A 23,796-nucleotide genomic window follows, 5' to 3' on the forward strand; every position below is an offset into this window, starting at 1 on the left:
TACAAAGTATCCGGAGCAACGGGTTTATTATAATATTCATCAGTATGGAATATATATATATCTGTATTTAGTTTGTACTTCTTTATATTCGCGAAACACGAAATTGCATAAGTAAGTCTGGTAACATAGATCTTTGAAACTACACTATAAAGTAGAATCGCGCTTTGTCGAAGGGATCTATCGATTATATCTCGTGAATGGCGGAAGTGGTATTCGATCGTGGACGACCGTGCAGCATCCGTAAGGAAGCGATTCGAGTCGTTTAAAAGCGGGAGCAAAAAATTAATTGAACCGCCGGGAAAAAGGTCGCCGCGAAAACGTTCAATCTCTAGTGGCCTTACACGCCGGCCACTCATTACGCTTCTTCATTACGCTTTTTCTCGCAATAATATCAATCGTCCCACCACCGACCCTTCGATCCCCATTACCGAACGTCGGTGCTCCTTCGTGTTCCTGTGTCGCGTGAGTTACACGCACGTTCCTCCATGAGAAAAAGGACCGGCCCGTGGAAAGGAGAAGCAAGACAAAAAAAGAAAATACGTAGGAACAATGAAGGTAGAAGCAATCGAGCCGGTACGACGGTAGCTAACGGCCTCGTTAAGAAACCGATCGCGGGCGCGCGGATCGAAGATGCGTTTTTAATGATTCTCGAAAGTTGCTGGCTCGCGGGTTCCCGCGTCTCTCGCGATTCCATAAGTCGCGGACGTCGCTTCTAACGAGGGAGTTGCGTACTAGTAGCGTGACGAGCATAGCCAGGAAAAGGGGCAAAAGAGAAGGGACGAGCGCCACAGCATACAGCACGGTGAAGAAGGTGGAGTAGGCGAGTGAGAAGAAGAAGAAGGGATGAGGGTAAGGGGAAGGTGGATGGTGCTTTACCGAGGGTACGACATTATTAACAGTCTCTCGTTATTTATTCCTCGTTAATCCCATGCATTTATTACACGGCCTCGTACTCTGCTTTCTCTCTAAGTATTCGTACAGACCTCCCCCAAGCAGCTCGGTTCTCTTCTCTTGGCCACGACTGATTTTCCTCCTCGGCTGCTCCTTTCCCCTCCGTTTGAACCTTCCCGCGCGCACCATCGAGGAAGCATAATTACTCGGCCGTTGAGATACGCTTTCTCGCATGACCCACACGTAAGCTTGGAGCTGTAATGAACGGTTGGGAACAACGACTTGTAATGGCCGAATGAAAGCATGAACGCGAACGGTAGAGCGAGATAGATGTCGAAGGAGGAGGGAGAAACGTGGCAGTGCGCGTTTCTAGCTTAAAGGTAATTTATTATCGATCGCGTTTGTAATCGCGTGTTAGCCTTCGTAGTGCGCCGTCTCGCTCTTCGTCGTTCTCTCGCTCTCTCTCTTTCTCTTTCTGATTCCCTGTTGGTCGGTCTCGCGCGCACAGGCTGACCCCTCCGGGCGAGCGCGATGAACGCGCTTAATTAGTGTGCTTAATTAATAATTCCAGCGGCGGGGCCACTCCTCTACGCGGAGATGCGTGAAAACGCTCGTTATGCCTTCCTGAATTCCTCGGTCTCCGACGCCAGCCTTTGTCAGAGCATTCGCGGCGATCCTTCAGTCCCTCGTTCTCTTGATCTTCGATAAAGATCTCCGCTTCGAGGATCCTCACGGACTGTCTCAGTGTATCGGGCATTTGTATTCTGCTATTCGAACCTACTCCTTCCGCTTGTACATCTATGTAGATCCTTGTTCAACATCTAGATTACTCTAGGTCGCGAACTTGAGGCGCGATAATATTTAGAACGACCGTAATAGTATTATTCTTGGTATTAGCCGAGGGTACAGAACGACGGATATGTAATTTTTTATAACTTTTAGAGATTTAAGTAATTTTTTGGAAAACATATCTCTTGCAATTTTTACACTTTGCTCTTTTAGTAACTTAAACCCTAAGCAATCTTTGATTTCTGTTTCATAATCTTAGAGAATCTCGAGCACACTCAAAGCTTGATTAATCAACCATGCAATAATCCCATTGTGCACCATAGTCATTCATGATACAGTGTCCGCTTAAAGCCACGGGACGTGAATTAAATGATCCCTGACGGTCGATGCTAGGAAAGAAACGTCGGTAGAAAGCCAAGCAGGAAAATTTAGAAACGGGTCGTTCGTTGCTGGAGACCGTGAGTCGCGTCGTAAATACGTAGTTAGGGGAACACAAATACCTAAAATGATAATCTCTTTACGAAGGATACAGGAAGGTTTACGTTCCATGGCCCGTTTCGTGGCATCGCTTCCTTCTCGGGCTATATCCCCGTGGCTTACTAACTCGTTCGAATGTAAATGGTGAATAGCGGCCCGCTAGCCGGGGTGCAGCCGAAGGAGGCAACCTCAAAGCGCACGGCAAACAAAGTCTTTGTTTCGAGAAGACGGCGCGACTGGAATGCTGCCACAGAACATTAACCAAGCAGCTAGCATAGCAGAGAACATAGTAATGTTCCGGCGAGCGGGCTAGGTGCATAATGTGACGTAACGTAATATAATGCGACGGGACCATGCCGTTCGAGCTGTTGCATGGAGTAAACCGAAAGACCAAAAGTAGAAACCACGTGGAAAGACGGCACTCGTGGGGAATGGCAGGGGAGGCAAATCATACGCTCGACGAACAATTCCATGGTTACAAGGTCAAAGGGACTGCGCTGTGGCTCGAAAACCTAGCTGCTGTATCGTTTTTTAAGCCCTTCGCTTTTCCCAGTTAGGAAACGTTATGGTTTCTCTTCTTTCTCTTCTTTTTTGCTAGACAATTCTTTTTCACATTCCTCCTTCGTTTTCCTTTTTTTGTTCCTGTGTTTTAAGGAACACAGGGTGGATGTAATATTTTCGTGGAATTTTCGAAACGAGATTTGCTCTGCCTACGCTCGGCTCGGGGATTAATCCCCCGTAGTATTGGCCTCTGTCGGGCTGTTTCAAGGCAGATTTCGTTGTTCCACGCGATTTCAACCGCGCTTTTAAACGTTAATAATATTGAGCTGTAAAAAGTGATTTACTGGCCTTCGTAGTTCCTTTATTACTGTCACGAGTCGGTAGAAATCAAAAACGTTTCTAGAACGAATCTAAAAATGATGTAAAGTAAATTAGCTATTTAATGGCCGATAAAATTTGATTCGAGGAAAACAATGTACTTGGAAAAATGTGCACAGAACTCTTTGGAGAGTGATAATCGTTTTCTTGGTCACTACCCTTGCCGTGCTGACCTATTTGCCCGCGTAGGCGAATATCGATACTCGTCATTTTCACGCCGCGGAAGGCAGCCCTATCCCCTAGTTCCCGAATCGTTTTCTGTTATTTCCATATTTCAAATTTCAATCTCGAAATTCCCCTCCACCTCGCCCTTCTTCGCGTGTGCTCGCACACGAACGGACTGAAACTTTTCGTGCTCGGAACCCACATAGGGACACGCGAAATTGAACTTCGTACGAATACACACGGACCTAACGGTTACACCAACGAACTCGGCAACGTTGTTGTATCTGTACGACACGCTAACTCGATAAAGCTACAAGCTGAACCGACGTTGTGTGCGAACAAATCAGGGGAGTTTAGAGGTCTGTACGAAGGTCTTAGCTGCGCTCGCGATGCAGAAATATTGGAAACACGCGGATTAAGTAGGCCATGTAACGCAATTGCCATGAATTTACAGGCTGGTACTTGAACAATGCTATTTTACGCTGTCGGTTAATTGTTCTAACCCAAATTTAATCGAAATGAGACTTGTAAGAGTATATTTTAAAGTAACTTGATTGGTTATTCGTCGTACAAGTTATTTTTTAGTATCTATCCATTTCCGATTGCAAAACTAACAGTTTTTTAGGTTAAAAAATAAAATCTACCTACTCTGATACTCGGAACTTAATATTCATAATCTGTTAGAAAATTATAGAAATCTTCTACATTGAAAATTCAATTCGTCCGCTCCAGTATGCAGAACTTGATATTTATCTTCCATTGCAAATCTATAGAAATCTTCGCTCTTCTAAAAATTAATATATCCATTCGTTTTGTAATTTTCGCAAAAAGCGGCGTCAAAGGCACCGCAAGATCACCCCAACGTGTTCATAATACGTGTATACCCTGACGAGGGAGGAAGTTGAGAAGACGCAATCGCGAAGAAAGAGGAGAACGTGCAATAGCACGAGGAATGTGGAGGATCGTGATAGACGAGGAAAGAGGTTGGCGAACAATCCATATATGCAGATCCGAGATTTGCAAGAGGTGGCCGGCTTCGATTCTGGGCTCGAAGTTATTATCACATATATTAGATAACTGACCCTGCTACCCCTTGCTGCCACCTTTCTTCTATCACTATACGTCTGTTGGCGTGTGTGGCTGCCGCATTTCGCCCACCCCCGTACCTTCTCGCCCGGCAGATACAATATCGTGCCGGCTGAACCGCGCGGTTATGGTAAGAACCCTTTATTGTTTTATATTGTTTCCAAGCTGCCTTTATTATATGGCCAGAGCAGCCATCTCCTCCTCTACTCTTCCTCTTCTCTCTTTTCCCTTCTTCCTTGTTGTACCGTAGTGCCGGCAGAATCAAAATAAAATTGCCGTGAACGTGCGCGCTAGTATTATACGGAGGATTAGGAGATGCGCGAGGGGATGCTAGGCAAGAATCAAACTTCGCTGAGAATCAAATTTAGTCGGAAACCAGATCTAACAAAAATAGGAAATGGTAATTTCAATTACTAACGTATGATTATTTAATAGATGATTCGTTAGAGCTCCGAAATTACCTCTCTCATCCCTTGTTAATTGCTTATGCAAAATTTGAATGTAGCTTATTGTAGACTATACCACACCTCCAAATACTTATCATCTACTATTATGCATCGCGACCTTAAGATACAGTTAAAGAAGAAATATCCAAATTCAGTAACAGATATAATATAAAAGTTAACCACCAAAACCCAATTACTTGATACAACGGATCAGACCCGCAGACTAAAAAGACATTATCCTTTAGATTTAAGCATTAGATTCAACTAGAATCAAACGTACTATAAACACTTATAATCCAAATTACAGTACCACGCCAAAATAATTTACTTACAATTCTCAATGAGAATTGATTGTAAAAATTCTACCAAATAAAAAAAAATCTACTATTAGGTCGTCCGAAAAGTTTCTTTCGTTTTATAAGGAAATAATGGATGCATATTTTCCGTTTTATATTATTTTATCGAATTACGTATGATCCATTTTGTTCTATCAAGATAAAGATCACAGCGTTCGACAGATTAGGTATCATGTTTGTATAAAGATACGTCGTTGCAAAAGACGTGTCTGTAAAAGAAAGACACTTTTCGGACAACCTAATACATACGGGATAGCCGAACTCACACCGCCACTCATGTGACACAGTCGTAACGTCCGTCGCTTCGATTGTTTGCGATTTAAAATAATTTGGGTTAGACTTTTCTCTAGTTACGGTCATTTTAAAATGTCATCGATTACGGAATATCGAATATTAATTGAGACACAGGTAGTTCTTAAATCGCCAGGCTCGTAGAAATATGTGTATATGTCAACAGTGTTCGATTTTACGCGCGCAAGCGACAGTGATAAAGGCCTGGTACGAGACGAAATTGACAATAACAGCGTTGCGGCGTCACGTTCATTGTTTGCCCGGCGCGTTACCATAACGAAACGGGAACTGATGAAGTGGTTCCTCGAAAAATGACAATGATTATCGAACATTTTAATTACAATATTTACACGCCTATCAACGTGAACAAAGCTGTTTGTCGACAGCACGCTTGTTCCGGCAAACGAACGATTACAGGTCGATCATCAGTCGCTCGATGCAGATGGTCGTTGATGGCGCGTGGACATTTGATGTTGTCCAGCTTCTATGGTTGTTAATAGCATAAGATCACGTGTGAAATATCGGTCACTGCAAATTTGTCAATAATCGAATCATTGTATTACCCTCTGAACGATACTTGTGAAATAATACTTTTAGCTATCATATGAATTTTTCTCAAAGTATCATTTGCTGTAATACACGATCAACGATAGTAATATTTATTCTGCGCCCATCTCGGTCCTTCTCTGTCTCGAATTTGCTCCAACGCTTGAAAATTTTAATATCTTCGATTCTATTCGTTATATATGTATAAATAAATTGTTAAAATTGATGGAAATGAAACAATAAACATACATAATCAACATATATAAAATAAACAAATCATATTTTAATCTGGATAAAGACATTATTAATTTTGCTGAAGGTATTCACTTATTCCTAGTAATTGCAAAAAGAAAAAACTAAAATTCATTGTCTTGACGAGTTGGATAATTCTGGCGTTAAAGCCGTTTGTAATACCTGTTAATAGCAACATTCGAACCTCTATACAAATTAAAATACAATAGCACTCAATTATCATCCTACTTAAAATTATCCAAAATTCTATAACAGATTATGTACACATTTAACACATCTAGCTTTTCGTCCCTTAAACCAGTACGCGGTTTTACTTAACGTTCCCCGATAATGGAATGTTAAATATCACAGGTATTTTCGAGTCTACACAGTAAGAGCCAACATCTCCCTTTTTCATCCTCTAAAAGGGTGTCGAAGGAGCGATATAACGCAAATACAGGCCGGTTCCCTGGAAAGAGATTTCTTCCGTGACGGGATCGATCGATCATCCACGGTACTCATCGATCGAGATGAGTCCCGCGTGTCTTCCGCTCGCAACCACAACCCACGATACCACGCGAAAATCGCACGCACACGCGCACCGCTCGTATTTACCTTGTGGTTTCGATCGTAGCTTATTTAAATATAAATTACACGCGCGCGCGCGCACTTGGTGAACTGCTTCGATTATCGTGGACGATCTTGCGCCTCGCAGACGTTTCGATTCGATGGTCAAAAGAAGATCAGCTGTATCGTTTCGTGATCATAATTGCGAAGAGGCCAAGTGTGATCGACGATTTTCGACCGATAGTTGGAGACGGTTCGACGATTGAGAGCCACTCTTTGTGCCTTTTGTGCTTCGCGGATAACGATCATTATGCGATCGTAATGGCGCGAGATTGTCGGTCTACTCGGTCCAGTCGTGTAAAGCCACCACACCCGTTCTATACACGTGTATACCCACGTTCGACGTACCGATGTATCAATTTCTCAGAAGACATGACCAAGCGACATAATAATCTGCCCGGGTACCTACGAACGATCGATATCGATGTTTGAACGCTCGCTCATCGATGCTGGAGACATTGCGGAGAGGTTGTTGTCGTTTGATCGATTTCGGCTGTTCCTTTTCGTATCTAGATTTTCAATCGCTTGAATATTTTTGAATTAGTAAGATTGAAGTTATAGGTGAATCGTAATTGTTCGTGTAGCGTTTACCTGGAGACGATTTTCTGGAATCGTGTGAAATAAATGTATAAAAACAGGCCTCCGTTTGTCTTCTTTAATTTTTAGTTAGATCTCATTTTGATTTGCTATGGAAAGAACTGTGGGAAAGTATAGTGGTAGTAGGTTTGGTAACGGTATCATTTGTTTCAGTATCGTTCACGCCAACACAAGATCAAGTATGATGCTCTGTCAGTTTATTTTTTTTTTTTTATATATTATTATTATTTAATTTGTACTTTATAATTTGTCCAGCTGGACATTTGGTAAATTTTTCTAACTTAATTGCTAAATAACAATGTGGATGGCTACCCCCAGCGGGATACCATCTTCGAATTTGGCTATTTTATTTCTTTAGTGAGGTCAATAGGGTGTTTTCTTTTTAGTCTCCTTTCTATGAGAGTTTTGCTCGCTTCAGCAGCCAGCTGGTTTGGATGTGTTGTCGTTCTTTCCTTGTAGTTTTCTGCGTACCTGTCGATTTCTTCCTTGACCGTTGGTATTTTTAAGTCTTTGCGTATATCCTCGTTTCTGACATACCATAGGACGTTGATTATTGTTCTCAGTATCTTCGATTGCAGCGACTGTAGTTTATTTATGTGGCTCATTGCTGCTGTCTCCCATAGCGGTATTTCGTACGTCCAGATTGGTTTTATTATCGTTTTGTAGATTTTTAGTTTATTTTCTATGTTGAGTCTAGAGTTTCGACTAATTAGCCAGTACATCTGTCTTCTTTTTATCCGTATTTTGTCTATAATTGATTTAGTATGTTGTTCGTCAGTCTATATGCACGCAATTACCATTCGTCACTCACTGCTCTCGTTACAACAGTTCCAACGCTCTTTCTTCTCCTTGACAACGCTGACAACACTAACTTCTCAACTTACGACTGCCTGTTAATTCGTCTTTCTCCCTTAAGCATCCCTTGTCTTTTCTCGTTGTTCCACCACGTACGTGTTCCGCAACCGTCCGCGGCCATGGTCACGTAGGGCTTTTTTCCGCGGAACTATTCGACTGAAGGACCGACGACACATTGATGGGCCCATTGAAGTTTCCAGACCCTTTTGGCCTGTCGGCACTTAGGCTTTCTCGCAACATTGTTTATAGTTCACCCGATATTTCTTAGGCAATCTGTCCACGATACTACAGAATTGTCACGTGAATTTATCAAAATAATTTCACTCGGATATTAAAAGTTATTAATACGGTAGATTCCTTCAATAAATATCCATAAACACGAATTTTTGCTGTCACATGGATTCTTCAACGAAAGGGATCAATGGCCAAATAATTGAAATCGAAGGTATGCGCGTGATTGCCTGGTAAATGCTCGTTAATACGCGACGGCCAGCCGAAACGTTAGCTTTGTTCTAATAACGTTTAATTTACTTTGACTGGTTCTAAATCGTGGCAAATTACACGGGATTGCGGCCGCGTTGTTCGTGATCGAAACCAACATTCCAACGTCTGAATCTACGCGCGTGACGAGACCCCCCGTTGCCTCTGATGCAAGTGTAACGCTCAAAGATGCGTTTCCAGCGCGGATGCGATCGATAGTTCGCCGAATGCGAATAGCAGCTGCGTAAATTTCTACATGAATGATAAAACATTCCCTAGAAAATGTACGGAAAATGGTTGTTGAAACGTGTAACAGCTTTAGGTTCTTCTGTACTCTCCCGAACGTTTTACCTTTCTTTACCCGATGCTGATTCTCACCAATAATAATAATGATGAAAATGCTATTAATAATTATAATGAAGAAAAGAAAGAAAATACATTATCGCGGATAATTATTGAACTGGAATTATGTTGTTTCATCTTGTAGAGATTTACTCTGCTAGAGAGAGTATATTTTTTGAGTAAAAAATATTATGTAAGTTTGTTCGCATAAAATGTATGTATCATTGTTCTGTTATTCTTTGCAAATGGATCGATCAATTTCATTTTTTACATTCTAAAGAATTCATTTATGTATTTTTATGTTCTTCGTAAAACAAATTTCTAAATATTGGGACGATTAATTGCTCAGACGAGCATAAAGTACAATATTCGTAAAAGGAGTTTGTAACCTAATTAGTATGCCCTATCAGAGAATTCTTTTATTAAACACTCATTAAGATTTCTATTATATTCCGTAAAGTGTATCATCGAAAAGCGAACGAACGCATTACGCGAACTAATAACATCTTGGGTTTTTCTTGGTTTTTCAAGTACAATCGAATCAAAAAGCTGTTGTTTGCTTGCAGAATGTGTAAGTACTTGAAAAATACAGAGTCGCTCACGGCATCTTATCTTATACTTTGATTACGGTACCAAAGAACAACACGTCTTAGCCCTGGAGCGTCTGTGGGCTTCTTGTTTTATCCTGGGAAAACTGCTGTTAAATTATGCGACTTCTTCGTACGTTTCTTGTTGCTTATTCGCTTATTCTTCCCCTCACCCCGGTGGCTCGTGTAATTTTCTGCGTAATTAATCATTACATCGGACAAAAAGCTCTCCCTCGTTAACAGCGGCAATGATACAGAAAGTATTTTAACGAACCTGTTCTTAAGCAGCATGACTGGGTACAATTATATACATACATGCATAAACATAATCTACTTTTAGATTACAGTAGAATTACAATCTAACAAATTCTCATTAGTTAGTTAATTACGTGATATAAGAAGTGGCCGTATTAAACGTCTCCTTATTTTCTAAAGTACGAAATTAACAGGTGGATGCCAGGTTTGAAACTTTGTCCGATATTCAGTCGTCGTAACTCACCTTAAGAAAGAAGAAATTTTATATGATGCGCGTGTGTTGAGCATTAAGAAGTGCTATAATAAAATTGTCAGAACTTTGTTATTTGACGTCATGAATCATCAGAATATTCGCATAACTTTCTTAGGAGCTTAAGTCTAGGAAACACATTTCGTACAAGCTTCTAAGAATATAAATTTACCACTTGAAGAACCTTATATACCTAAATGTTAAAATAATCTGACGCTGATTCGTAGAATTCATTTCTTAGATTTCAATCATCGAAGCAATATCTGTACGTATACAGCACCTTGGTGATTAACAAGTTTCGTCATTAGAATTCCATCGTAATCCTCGATTCTATTAAAACGTTAAAAAGTATCGGAACATTCGGCCGAAAATCAATAATCAAACACTCTAACGATATTTCCTACATCGATAAAAATACCGCAATAAATCAAAAGGATATCAAGACCAAAACAGGAGACAGCAGGCATCAAACCAAAGAAGATGACGAGACATAAATTCCATTCCATGGAACGCAATATCCGTGGTGCAATGGCTAGTCTACGTAAGAAACAAGTAAACTTGCTCGCGATCCGCGACCTCGATTAAGGCCGCAACGGGCAATGTTGGATCCTTCGTCCTTCCCGCAATCGTTCTGTTCCATCCAGATCAAGTTGAATGTCTGTCGAGGGAGCTACTTAATTCGCGATGGCGTGGCATCACGGTAGGCTGCGCGACACGCTGTACAATGGCTCAGAACGCGATTCGAACTCTGCTGTCCGGCAAAAAGTTAATTCATTTTCAGGGTTCTTACTGGGGATACGGTGACCCGCAGGGGCTCTCAGTTTCCTTGTACACTGCTATGCCCGTTGCCTATTTTGTGCAATATCGTTGTTAGAATGTACAGTGGCGGACAAAAGGAGGTTTATAAAATAAGAAATATAAAGAGACAGCGTAATCTTAGAAACTGAATTTATATTTAATAAGAGCAACGAATAAGTGTGATATATATTACACATAGATAATTGTTAACAATATGCTGAGAGATTTTTAGTATAGAAGTTACGAAAATCGATAGCGTGTCGGTTTAAAAATTTTCATTTATCTTCTTTTTTTTATTTGGGAGAATTTTACAATCGATTCTCATTGAAAATTATAAGTATATTATTCTGACGTGGTTTTATAACGTGAATAATAAATATTTATCGTATGTTTGATTCTAGCTGAATCTAATGTTTCTAATGTTTAAATCTAGAACTCGGCTCCTGACATTAATTTCAATTTTAAATAATTTTAAATAATTGCTTCATAATACAGGTTATTTCATAATAGAAGATACTGCATATTTTAATTCGACTAAAGAATGAAGTATCAATTCAAAGAGTCGTATATATATTCTAACAATCATATATTCATAAAAAATAAGCAAGTATCCGGTGATTTATGGATGGGAGTGTACATCTCGGACGATGGATTTCCACGTTGGAAACGATATAGGAAGACGGTAGGAAGTATCTCGTTTCAACATCGTCTCGATCGCGAATCCGATTTCTAAATAACCGTGGAGATTGGGTGTTTGCAGTGCTCACCGGCTGAGGAACGGGGATTTGACTCGTCTGGAGGATCGAGGTTGAGCAATGCGACTCGAGTGCTATTGTATTCGAGGAGGAAATTACGCGAGAAATGACGGGGGGGGAGGAAGGGTGCTGGGCTCGACCGAGTTACGCGGGCCGGTCGAACGAATTCGAGCACAGATAGTCGAGTTTGTTGCAAACAAACAGATGCCGCGACGATTTAAAGATGACGGAGACTCGATCACGAGACTTTTCGGTTTTCAAAGTGATGCGGAATGATATAAAAATTGGGAGATAATAGATTTATATTTGTATAGATTCTTCTTTAGAACTACCGTTATTGAGGGGCGCGTCAGAGATTGTAAATGTTTCAGCAAATTCAGAAGTTTTCTGAAAAGAGATCCTATAAGTCTACGACATACGTGAAATATGTATATGTATTATAAAATTTTTATTCGTTTTGTACATACAAAGTTCTTTAAGAATGATTATAATTGTGAATTAATCTTCCGAAATAATGTTTTACCGGTCCCTTTTCTCAGCGAGTGTCTCAATCGTGACACGTGATTGGTGATCTTTCAATACACAAAGGCTAAATGGAACCGATCATCATTAAAATTCTTACGGTTATTTTATCACGAATATTTACTCGTTGTCAGAAGCTAGCTCCCATCTTTCCAAGCATACAATATCGTTCTTATGAACCATTGTATCGCGGCAAGAATAACAAAATCCGCTTTCGCATATTCGATCCGTTTCTTGACGCACAAAGGCTAAATACCATAACTGCGGCACAGTTCCAACATTGCATTGAAGCATAGAATTTTTTCAAAACACGTATTCTCGTGTATAGAAAATAGGTTTCTATTTGCCTGTAAGGAGCTTGATTCGTATTATCAGTGTAATGCCAGTAATAGGTTCTTAATTATCCGGGCTTTGCAACGGTTGTTTTATATGTACATTAATTTCATCTGCGTACATATAGAGCTTACGATGTGTCATAGCTTCGAGTTTCGTGCGCCATAAGGTGCAAGGGACCGAAAACGCAGGTGTAGCCAACAACAGATGGTATCAGTCCCTGTCGGTCGATTGGAGCTCATGGGGATTTGTTAATTCAATTATAGACTCAGTCGACGACGCAATACGATCATTGAATAAGTAGATACAAATGCTTCCTCTCTTCCGACTATTCTAATTTGATATTCGTTTAAAGAGGGTAAAAGCACCAAATGTATTTATCATTTGTAGGCGTAAGGAGGATGTTTATGCAAATTTATATTTTTATGGGGCCAGTTAAATTTATTTTATCTGCCAAACATCATAAGAAGAACCTATTGTACGTTGCATATTTTATATTGAAGATTACAAAGAGAAAATATCGCAAGATCATTTATCTTCTCGTAGCCATTGTATTTAGGCTTAAAAATAAATTAAAGTAGACTATTTTGGTAACATGAAAGTGATTGACAATATTCTGAAATTAAGTACTGCTCCCTTGTGAAGAATGGAGAATATGACATACCGTGTCCAGCTTCTATAATCATCATAATTTTTGCATGATTTTCGAATTCTGTGTGTTTTTACAACCGTAGTTTTCGTAAATCGACATAACCCGATACAAGAATAGGAAGACACGACTTCGACGATAAGCAAAATGAAATCACGCGAAGAATATAAAACTGTAGGTGGCAAGGACGATCTTAGAGTGAGGGGGTGGAGGGAGAGGAGCAGCAGCGTAACAAAAGGAAACGCGCAGCAACTCCTTCTTCCCTTGCTTAAAAAATCTCCCAAAGTATAAAACAAACCATAAACAGGCGCATTAATTCAACGGTATGGCCCTTAAAATGCGCCCGCGTGGGAATGGAGTGCGGTACTAATTAAAATCTCGAGCATAAACTCGCTCGATTCAAACGCATACAACGAAGAAGGCGGGAAAAGACTTTTGATCGGCTCCCTTCGTCCTTCGTTACGCGAAATGAGGGGCAAGCATACAGTCGGCCCACACCCTTTGTTTTCCGAATGCAAATAAGTAGCCCTCCGCCACTCATCGTCTCCCTCGTCCACCCTTTCTAACTCACGATTCGTCTCTCTTCAACCCCTACTTCTCAGTCTCTGTCCCTCACGTTGAAACACCCTCTCGTTTCCCAGCACCCTCTCTACTCGTCCTCCCTCCCTCTCTCTCTCTCTCTCTCTTATTTTCTCCTTCTGTCCCCGTCTTTCTCGCGCAAGCTGGTTCTACTTGTGACCTCCTCGTTGCTCGAACGTGGTGAATACAGTAGGCACTCTCACACTGCGAAACGCACAACAGACCGCATGCATATTCATACGTGGGCCACGGCTATGTGTGCACGAGAGGTTATTAATTAACCGGAAGCCTAATCAAGGCTCGTAGTCGAAGAGGGTAGCAGTCGCTCTGCATCGTTGAAACCCCTTCGAAATTGCGAAGCCACCGTACAGGTGACGCTCTCCCATTCTCTCTCTCTCTCTCTCTCTCACTCTATCTATCTACCTATCTATCTATCTGTCTATCTCTTGCTCGCTCGGTCGCTCTCTCGCTCACACTTTGTGTTTGATCGACTCCGAGCGGATAGATATTTGGCGAACGCTTCCGTGCCGGGATCGAGAGGTTCCCGTGGCCGCGCGCTCAGTGCTCGATGCTCGATCTTTGATTTTTTGGTTGTCCGTTACACGGTCGAAAGGGTGCTCCGTGAGGCACGTATTTGCTGTTCAATCTGTCGTATAGGTTTTTCGAGCGGCGATAGATACGTAAAACGCGACCGTTTTCCCGTGCCGACTTATTTTCATATCGATTCCCACAAGCCGTGTATTACTCTTCTCCGTCTATTTTTATTTTTTCCTATTCTAGACGGGGTGAATCATTCTGTATTGAATAACGTATTTACGCAAATTCCATACGAATTACCACCGTCCCGCGTAGAACGCTACATCATCCAACGTTTGCCGTATACTTGGATAAACCAGCGATTCGCTCTTAAATCAACCAGATGCATTTACGAATACAACCCAAATCGATTCTACGTATAGAATGCTGGTTTACGCGTTAAAAAATTCAATTCGAACAACAAGACGAAGTTGCAACACGTAAATATAAATTTCGCCGAGTTACGCAAGCGCTACTCAATTAAGAGAAACGACCGGTGGCCGCAGTATCCCACCAACGTCACTCGATCGCGGGATCGCCTGAATCAGAGGAGACGAATTTCTGCTCTCCGAATCGGCCCGATTAGCCGTGGCATTATTTCGATCGATTAGAAAGCGGGCTTTCGTTCCTGGTTTCGGGGTTGTTCCACGGGGGATGAAACAGGGCGCGCCCTCTTTCCCCCGAGTAATCCAATGGATTAGTCAATTATGTATATACCATTACGACTCCATACATTTGGATGGGCCTCTCTCTCTTTCTTTCTTTCTCCCTCTCTCTAAATGATCACGGACATACATACAGAAAATATACACACACGCGTGCGCGCACACACATGTACAGAGAAGAGCAAAGAAGGAAAGTAGGAAGAAAGGAAGAATCGTTGATTCGCGTGGCGACGGTATACGATGGTGTGGGATGGTGGTAGAATCGGCTTGCCACCACCGAAGGGGTGCGTATATGTATGTGGGGTAGTGGCTGGGGTTGGGCGAGTAAGGGGTAGCGCAGGGGAGGAAAAACCAAATGAAAAAGAGCCTTTGTGTTTGGGATTCCTGCGCAGCGAGAGTCGAGGGATTGAGAGAGAGCGAACGGGGGATGCAACTGCAATTTGTACCTCTTACTGTCCGCGGGAAGAATAGGTATTGTCTTGCAGGAGAGAAACGAATTGAGCTTCTATGAAGCCCGGCGTGCGAATGGGAATCGATATTTTTAATTTCAGTAGAAGCCAAACATCTCCGGGTCTCGTCACTCTTCCGCCCTTTCTCGCTCGTACCTGCTCGCCATCTTCCATCTATCCTCTTCCCTTTTGGCCGTGCCGTTTAAGCCACCACCGTTTGTACACACTTGTGGCTGTAAATACCTGTGGTGCTTGGCCTATACACACCTGACCCCTTCGATCGACAGTCGACACTCGCTAATTGCAGTAGCGTATTCGCCTCGTGCCATGGAAATCGACACGTTCGCGCGTGACTCTCAAGCTCTCACGCGATATTCCGTCGTTTCGATTAAGAATGTACCCGTGCCAGTGGCGAAAGCTTGTCGTTTCTCTGTTTCGGTATAAACATTCGCTGAATAGACCGACTGCATCGTCCTGATTGCTTGCTTCGTGGGTTTGCGAAGGGGAAAGAGACAGCAGAGTTAAACAAATTGCGGGTGAATGTTCGCGGTTTAAGGTCGATTGGAGTTTTCAGACTCATTGAAATATGGCACAATTTTGTTTCGTTTCATCTCGGTGCGGCCGATATTAAGAAACTTGGCCGCTCTCTCTTTCTTCGTCACTTCATAATGGAATTACCAGCCACTGAAATTGTGCTGATAATAGCGACTCGTTTCGCTCTCTAGCCTTACGCTAGACGATTAAGCGATCGTTGTTGTCTTCCACGCGAGTAATGTCGGAATGTTTGCGTTAATCGCGTCTCGTAACGAGCGACTAACTTACGTTCCCCGCTTTTAGCGTTGTCTTTCTAGAGCGCCCAATTATCGTACCTATTCTCTCGATGACGTTGGTGGACTCATTTTTTACTTGTGAGACAAATCGAGATGTACTTAAATGTACTTAACTGCCTTTTTTTTATCTATTTTTGTAAAAGAATGACCATGTACATATGTAGTATATCAAAGATAATTCGAGTCATCTAAGCTTCAACATCTTAAAATCTTCAAAGTAGATCGCGTAAGTATCATTCGTAACCCGTTAATAACAGTCATAATACATACGAATTACAAGGCAAAATATTTAGTTCGATTTAAATATCCTTCCGATACGTTTAACTCTGTCTTGCATCTATGAATATTCACAACGCCAAGTTCTCCCATATCATTGCAAGTTGTACAACATCGATTGCATAATACTTTCGATTAACATTCCAATTGCTCGATAAAGAGGCTCGTTCCAAACTAAATCGGAGATTCTTGGAATCGTATTCGGCGAATGAAAGGAATCCTCCGCCACTATCGACGCACCACCCAAAGGTAGCAATTTGCAGCAGTTTCTAACCAAAGTCCCGGACAATTTGCGCACTACATGTATCATCCTAATTATGCAGACTCCTCGAAGCCTATCCGAAGTTGCGAAGCAACGGGGCCGTAGCTAACGCCTAACTTCGCCCGGTTGAATCTCGTTTCGGACCTCGAAACACCTATAACAGGATCCGATTCGAAGCTAAAACGGGGGGAGTCCGCTTTGGAAGTTGGAGATCGCATCCGGTCGAATTATCAGAGTGTGCTCGCTGCGCGAAAGACCTCTAGAATTCGTTGGTTCTTCTCGGCTCGGTGGAATCTAAGCTTGGAGGATAAAGGAAGAAGATTCACCTCGCGGCTAGAGACAAGAGGCACGCTATCGATAGGATGAGCACGAACGGTGCCAGGATGATTTCATTCCCCATAACTGACCGTTCCCCTGGGATTATTATTTTTTCATCAAGCCACGGAAAGCCGTGTGTGCGAGCAAGGAGAACGAGGAGGTATAGAGGAAGGCGGAGGTCTAGGGCGAGGGTCCAGACGGACGGAGCAAACCAGCACCCCGAGAAATTGCATCTCCAGGGCCAGCAGCAGCAGCCGGCCTCTCTCCCTTCCTCGCTCGTTCCTTCACCAACCTTCGCGAAATATATACGAGCCGGCAAATTGAAAACTAGCGATCGGCTCGCCTGAATAAAATATCGTTTAAATTTATCGTAACACCTGGTATATCGGAACTCGACCACGCCACGCCGGCTGAGTGCCTACGTTATATCGACGCTTTCCAGGCTACGATTGCACTGTAAACGTGCTGTACCTCCGATACCTTCGCGGACTGCCGATCTTCTCTCCCTTACTCTTCTTCGTGCAACTCGTTTGAGGATACTTAGGGTATTTTATTCGCGTCGGGGCTTCGATCTGTTAAAAGATGCAAGCGGCATTGGTCTCGCGTCACCTTCTACTCCGAGATATTAATATCAATGTTGGCATGAAAGTGTAATTGGGCGTTAAAATTGGACCCTACTCTCATAATTTCGATGTTGAGTACCTAGAAATTATTTAAACAAAAGTTGGCTCTCTGCAAGTTGGTTTGCTCGTTGGCTTGTTGAAAGAAGGTATCTATATAGAACTCGAGGATAGCAGCGATCTAAGTAAATTATTAAATGATATTACACCGAGTATCGGATCCATTATACCATAAACGGTGAACCCGCATAATACCATTCTTATTTCCATTATTATCCGCAATTTGATACCGATCTTTCCATCAGCCGGTGTACGTCGTGTGCACCTACCGTCTAAATTTAATTCCAAGGCTGTGCCACTACTTGGAAGTAGCTGATTCACAATGGCCGCGATCCAACAACACGATACACGTTAATAAAATATGCAACGAGCCCTGTGCGTTACGGTCCATGCGGATAACTGGCGGATGATTCGATGTTCGGCGATAAACAATCGGTGTTTTGGTGTTCGCAATCGATGTTTGAGATCAGTTGTTACGATCGTAGATTGTTACGTAAATCGTAAATTTCCCTTTTTGTATTTTTCTTCCCTTTTTTGGAGCAGAAAAATTACGATCGAACTATAGAGAAACTGAATTAAACAGAATTTTCAACTTCTACGAAGGTAGCGTGTTCTGACCTCGATCGCGACCAAGTAGGAGGACCGACGAACAGAAACGCGGCGCTCTCGACGAGGTCGAGCCACGCCGCGTTACTCTGGCATTAACTCCCTTCTACCTGACGCTGTATAATGTAACACGCTCATTAAGAAAATACATATCATTTAGAGGAAGTATATTACAGATTACTCGAAAGCGAGTAATTATCGGACCCGGTGTTCTTCGTGCTTGGAGAGTGGAAACTGAGTAACATAATAATTCCGTTGCCAGTGGAGGAAAAAATGAACCCGATTTCTAGATGTAATATATCGTAGGAAAGTTGGTACAGCGTCTTGAGATAAGAATATTTAGTACCGCTTTAAGTCTTGCTAAATAGAATCGAAATGGAAGTTGTTCGTTTCTCGATATGGAAATAGAAATTCTTCTTAAGATTTCCATATCCTCGAACTTTCTAAACGTTTTCCGCTCTACGTTTCTTCGCTCACACGTTATCCACGTAAATTCGCATTCTCGCAATGGAGAATTCGAAATTATCCTTTGCCTCTCCCTACACCGTCGTTTGTCGTTTCTACCAAGGACCATAAACAATTCCGTAACAAATCCATCGAAGGTCAGTTAGGCTTTATGAACGGAACGTGTCTTGAACGAGTTGGGCACCGCTTTAAGGAGTATGTGTTGGGGGTAGTTATTTTAATTACTGTCCGGTGGCTTTAAATTAAAGAGCCAGGTTATTCCAACCCCTCTGTTCTTCCTTCTGCTTCGGTAACTGGTAAGCACACAGCCACCCTCGTTGAACGCGCGTCTCTGTCTCCTTCCTCCCTCGCTGCTTCTCGGTTCCCTTTTCGCTAGGTAACCCGGTGCGTGGACCGACATTACTGCCGTCATTCTTTACGCCCGGCCAAGTGGCGAGGTTATGTTTGACGCTAACCGTGTAACCGCGCTAAATTGTCTAAACTGCGCCAGATTAAGCGAAGCTGCCACCCGTTCAAACGTGGCTCGCCATGCCGTCGGTGTCCAGAAATTAACCGACCCTCAGTCCCGGTCCAGAGGGAAGTCACGAAGAATTCCAGGAATTGTTTCATTTAGCTGCGAACATCGAGTCCTCTATAGAGAGCCGAGTTTCAAGGAAGTACGAGACCCTTGGTGCACGCGAGTTTTACGCGACGTCGTTCGTTCTAACAGATTCGAAACATTTCAAAGTTTCTAAGGTGATTATATGGCTTGTAAACCGATCATGTAAAAGGGGAACGTTTTATATTTCATGCAGATTTTGGGATCCAGACGGTTATCATACATTTCAGATCGGAATTCTTTAATAAGACGATCGTTGGAAGCCAGAGTTTTTTCTTATTTATACAATGGAACTTCGATTAATCGTTTTTATTGGAACCTAGGATAAATCGTTCATCTAGATATTGAATCGCATACTTAATTCATCATCAACTTTGAATTACTTGATATGAAATAGATAAATGAACATATGTTATTTGTGGTTTCTGTGTGAACGTGTGTAAAATAAGAAAGGGGATCAGCGGACGTTCGTTCGAAAACCAACAAAGAACTCGACTGTTTTTCCAAGACACAGATTTCGATGGACCGAAGTGGGGACACGCGAGGACAGTTTCCGGTACGCAAATCATCGCGTAGGCACGTTTCCTTTTCCTTCGCATACGAAGTCAGACGGCCACGACGATATTCTAATGTATTGTAATAAGGCTGTCGAAGGGAGGTAAACCTTCTCGCGCGACGGGCCATTGGCCCATTTTCGCTTAAAACCACCGTCGATTGGTAGTCCGCAGAAGAAACACTGCATTATGTATGTTCCCGTTATCTCCTGGCCGAGAACGTTTCAACACGCAGATTATCAGCACCTTCTGTCCTTTCTCGTTCATCTTACCCCTACCTTTGCTTTTCGACTTTCAACGTTCTCTTTCTCTCGTGCCCTTTCAATGGTTCCACTCGGAGGCAAGAACGATCGCCTTCGTTCTCTCGTTAGTGTTTCCAACATGAAGAAGAATGGTTGGACGGAGACTTAGCGAGTAGGAGTGTCGTTGTCCCACTAATTTTAACCCCTACCGAGCTGTTCCGCGGTAGAAGTGCCGCCACTCCTCCGACACCACGCTTCCTTTTCTCTTGAAATTGAACGAACCCGCCAGAGATTCCCGATACGGTTGGTAAACACGCTCGGGATTAGTATCGGCGATTCCATTGTCCGATTGCGTTCCTTGGATGGGATGAACCGGGATTTACGATTCGGCCCGACGAGTGGGACGGGATGAGTGTTCTTTATTCTATCAAAGAACTTCTGGCTAGGTATTTTACACTATCAATGGGATGGTGAGGAGTGAAAAGGGAAGTAAGCGAAAAGGAAAAAGAGAAGAAATAGGAAGGAAGAAAAAGAATTATTCGCAAATGGTCTGTACCTTGTTTTAGCTGTTTCCAAATTTCTAGCAAGACCACTTCGCGATTTCAATCTGCCAATGACATATTTATATTTCACTCAACGAATACAAATTCCATAGATCCATTTTATCATAGAATTTAACATCCTCCATATATTTGTATAATTTCATACAAAACTTGTAACCAGGTAGCACAGATTAAGGTCGCTGTACTTTTCAAATACATCGCAATCTATGACGCCAATTTTAAGACCGCAACCTCCAAAGGACTAACGAATAAATTGCACTAAATTTCTTCATACCGGACCATAACCTTTTCCATACGAATTTTCCGATATCGAAGTTCTTTCGTCCAGCTTTAACGGCGTAGCGTGTCGCGGCTGCTCTACGAAGGGTTGCTTTAACGCGGTCGAAGGCTGTCCAAGAGGGATTCCACGTTGGGAGGAAAGGGGGTTGGCTGGCTGGCTGGCTCGCAGGCGTCCTCCTCGCGACGGTTGGAAGAAGGGAGGGCACTCGATGTTTAATACATAGGATAGTGGCGATATTGCAACACATAGAGGGGTAGTCGCAGTAGGTCCGTGTCTCGGTGACAGGGTGCGAAGTCGCAGCGGCCTCCTGGCGGGACGCGGCACTCAACCAGGGAAGTGTTGTCGGGCTTTTCAGGAGCTTTCAAGTGCTTTCGCAGTTGCCTCGAGTGCCGTAAGAGGCTTTCAGAAACGGAGGCAGAAACGGGCTTTTTAATAGGGCCGAGGAGAGGGCTTTCCCTCTCCCTCTTTCTTTCTCTCTCTCTCTCTCTCTCTCTCCTCTTCGTTCCTTCCGTTTTTCTCTCTTTCTCATTTTTTCCCTTCTATCTTGTCCTCCAACCTCCACCTCCTGTTCCTTCGTCTCACCGACACGAAACCCTCTTCCTCCACCACCGCCCTCCTCCATCACCACCTCTGCTTCCCCCTTTCTCGTCCTTAGCTTCTCAAGCACGCGGCCAAACGATTTCCAGGTTATCGTTTGACGCGAAACAGAGCGTGCTCTTGAATCCCAGCGGGGATACCGATGAACCCGGTGATAAGCTTTTCAACATTGTTGTAATGGATCGAAATTTTCCTGTAACACTGGCCGGGAACGGGTGTGAACAAGGTGATTCGTGTATTACGGAGATTTGAATATACGTTCGAAGAGTACGAACAGTCTAGTGATTGCTTTACCGATTTCAATCGTTCCTCTTCCAAAACATGTCTCGGATGACTTAAATTTTTTGGATAGAAGAAATCTTTATTTAGGTTCTATTTGTTTATTTACATTCATAAAAATATGAAACTGTATAAACATACATAGGCTAATTGCACGTGTTTTTGCCTGTACTCCATTGGTTTTTCAAAAAGTAATGCATTTGTGCCGCTTTTCCATTGATCCTATCAATCAACATCAAAGGACAACGATTATTATTTATTGAAAATGAAAAATTTCGTTTTTCTTTCGTTACGTGTTAGACGCGAATTTTGCTTCAAAACGAAATTCATATGCGAAAACAGTACATACATACACACTTCCTAATTACATTACGGCGAAACGGTCGTTATAGCCCGTTATATTTAACACGCGAACCACTTGGAGAGCTGGTTCGCCTAAATTGTGCGAACCGAAAGCTTCGACCTGCAAGACGCGAGAAAATGCTCCGTTTTCTTCGCGATGAAACGTTACTCGGTAACGTAACGCATTGTTCGAGCTGGTTAGCAACGCGCAGAGGATTCGTTCTTTCTTTAATTAATCACGATCTCGACACGGCCGCGCATTGCGAAAAATTATAATTAATCGCGATTTCCATTAACGCGCTGGCGATGAATTCACCGGCGGCGGAACGAAGGACGGGGTGCAAGTATTAAGAAAATACGCGAAACATTTGAAAAAGGAAACGTTTCTTCGACATTTTATTCACCATAGAAAATCATTCTTGGAAATCGGAATCGAATAATATCCTCTTGTCGAGGAAAATATTTCAATACTTCAAAGAATTATTTGCTAGAATTATTTATTAAGAAAAAAGCTTTTCTGATAATTCTGCATTTTATCGGTAGAACGCGAAGAAAAGATATTTACACGAATTTTTAAAACATTAATCTAGATAATTACAATTTTATTTATTTCCTTCGATTTATTCGTTTACACTTTTCGTTTATTGATTTAAACTCCTGGTTTGTCCAATTACATCCAATATGTTTGCATAAGATTTCCGATGTTTCTCTGATTCGAGTGAAAGTTCGAAAGTATCCAGCGTTATCTGACTACGTTGTCTACTCAATTTTAACGTATCAGAAGGTTTAAATGAAAGGTTCACCACTATATCTAGCAACGGTGAATAGAGGTAGACTGTCTAATAGCGAAAGAAAGGTCCACGTGTGATTTACAGCAACGTTTGAGATAAAAGCCAAACAACTTCGTCTCGTTTGTCGCCCTGCTCTACTCTGTAGGTTTATGTAACCATGTTATAAGGAGAGAATTTAATGTTACGGTTCAATATTCTCGTGGAAACCTGTTACAACGTGAAACGCTTCTAAAAATGTTCTTTCGTGCATTTTTTTCACTCTCATAGAAAATAAAATATTTGTAAGTTGAACAATGGTAAGAATATAAGTTTTAGAAAAATTATATTGTTTAGTTTCGATAAAATTCAAATATATTTCTGTATTTCTTAGTAATCTTTTATGGTAACGTGACACGTGAAAAATATAGAAATTTGATATAATATTGAGCATAGGACATCCCTCAGAAAGGATCGATCGATTTAAAAAGAAAATTTGCACTTCCATTTGAAATAGAAAAGCACTTTACGACCGCACTTTTACACACACAAAGAGGACGAGTGCTTTCTCTGTCTCTGCTGTTCGGAACCAAGTTATAATATGCGTCCCTCATACAGAGTTCGTAACGCAGAGTATAATTCTCAATCTGTATTAATATCT

General features: G+C 42.1%; 1 protein-coding gene and 1 pseudogene across 7 annotated transcripts in view; both read left to right on the forward strand.

Moving 5' to 3' along the window:
• Positions 1 to 23,796, forward strand: part of LOC132916697 (LIM/homeobox protein Lhx9) — a 474,804-nt gene that overhangs the window by 197,651 nt on the left and 253,357 nt on the right. The gene's annotated exons all lie outside the window — the stretch shown is intronic.
• On the forward strand, positions 2,399 to 2,997 carry LOC132908173 (uncharacterized; annotated as a pseudogene).

This window comes from Bombus pascuorum, chromosome 1, assembly GCF_905332965.1.
Source record: "Bombus pascuorum chromosome 1, iyBomPasc1.1, whole genome shotgun sequence".
In the NCBI taxonomy this organism is placed as follows: Eukaryota; Metazoa; Arthropoda; class Insecta; order Hymenoptera; family Apidae; genus Bombus; species Bombus pascuorum.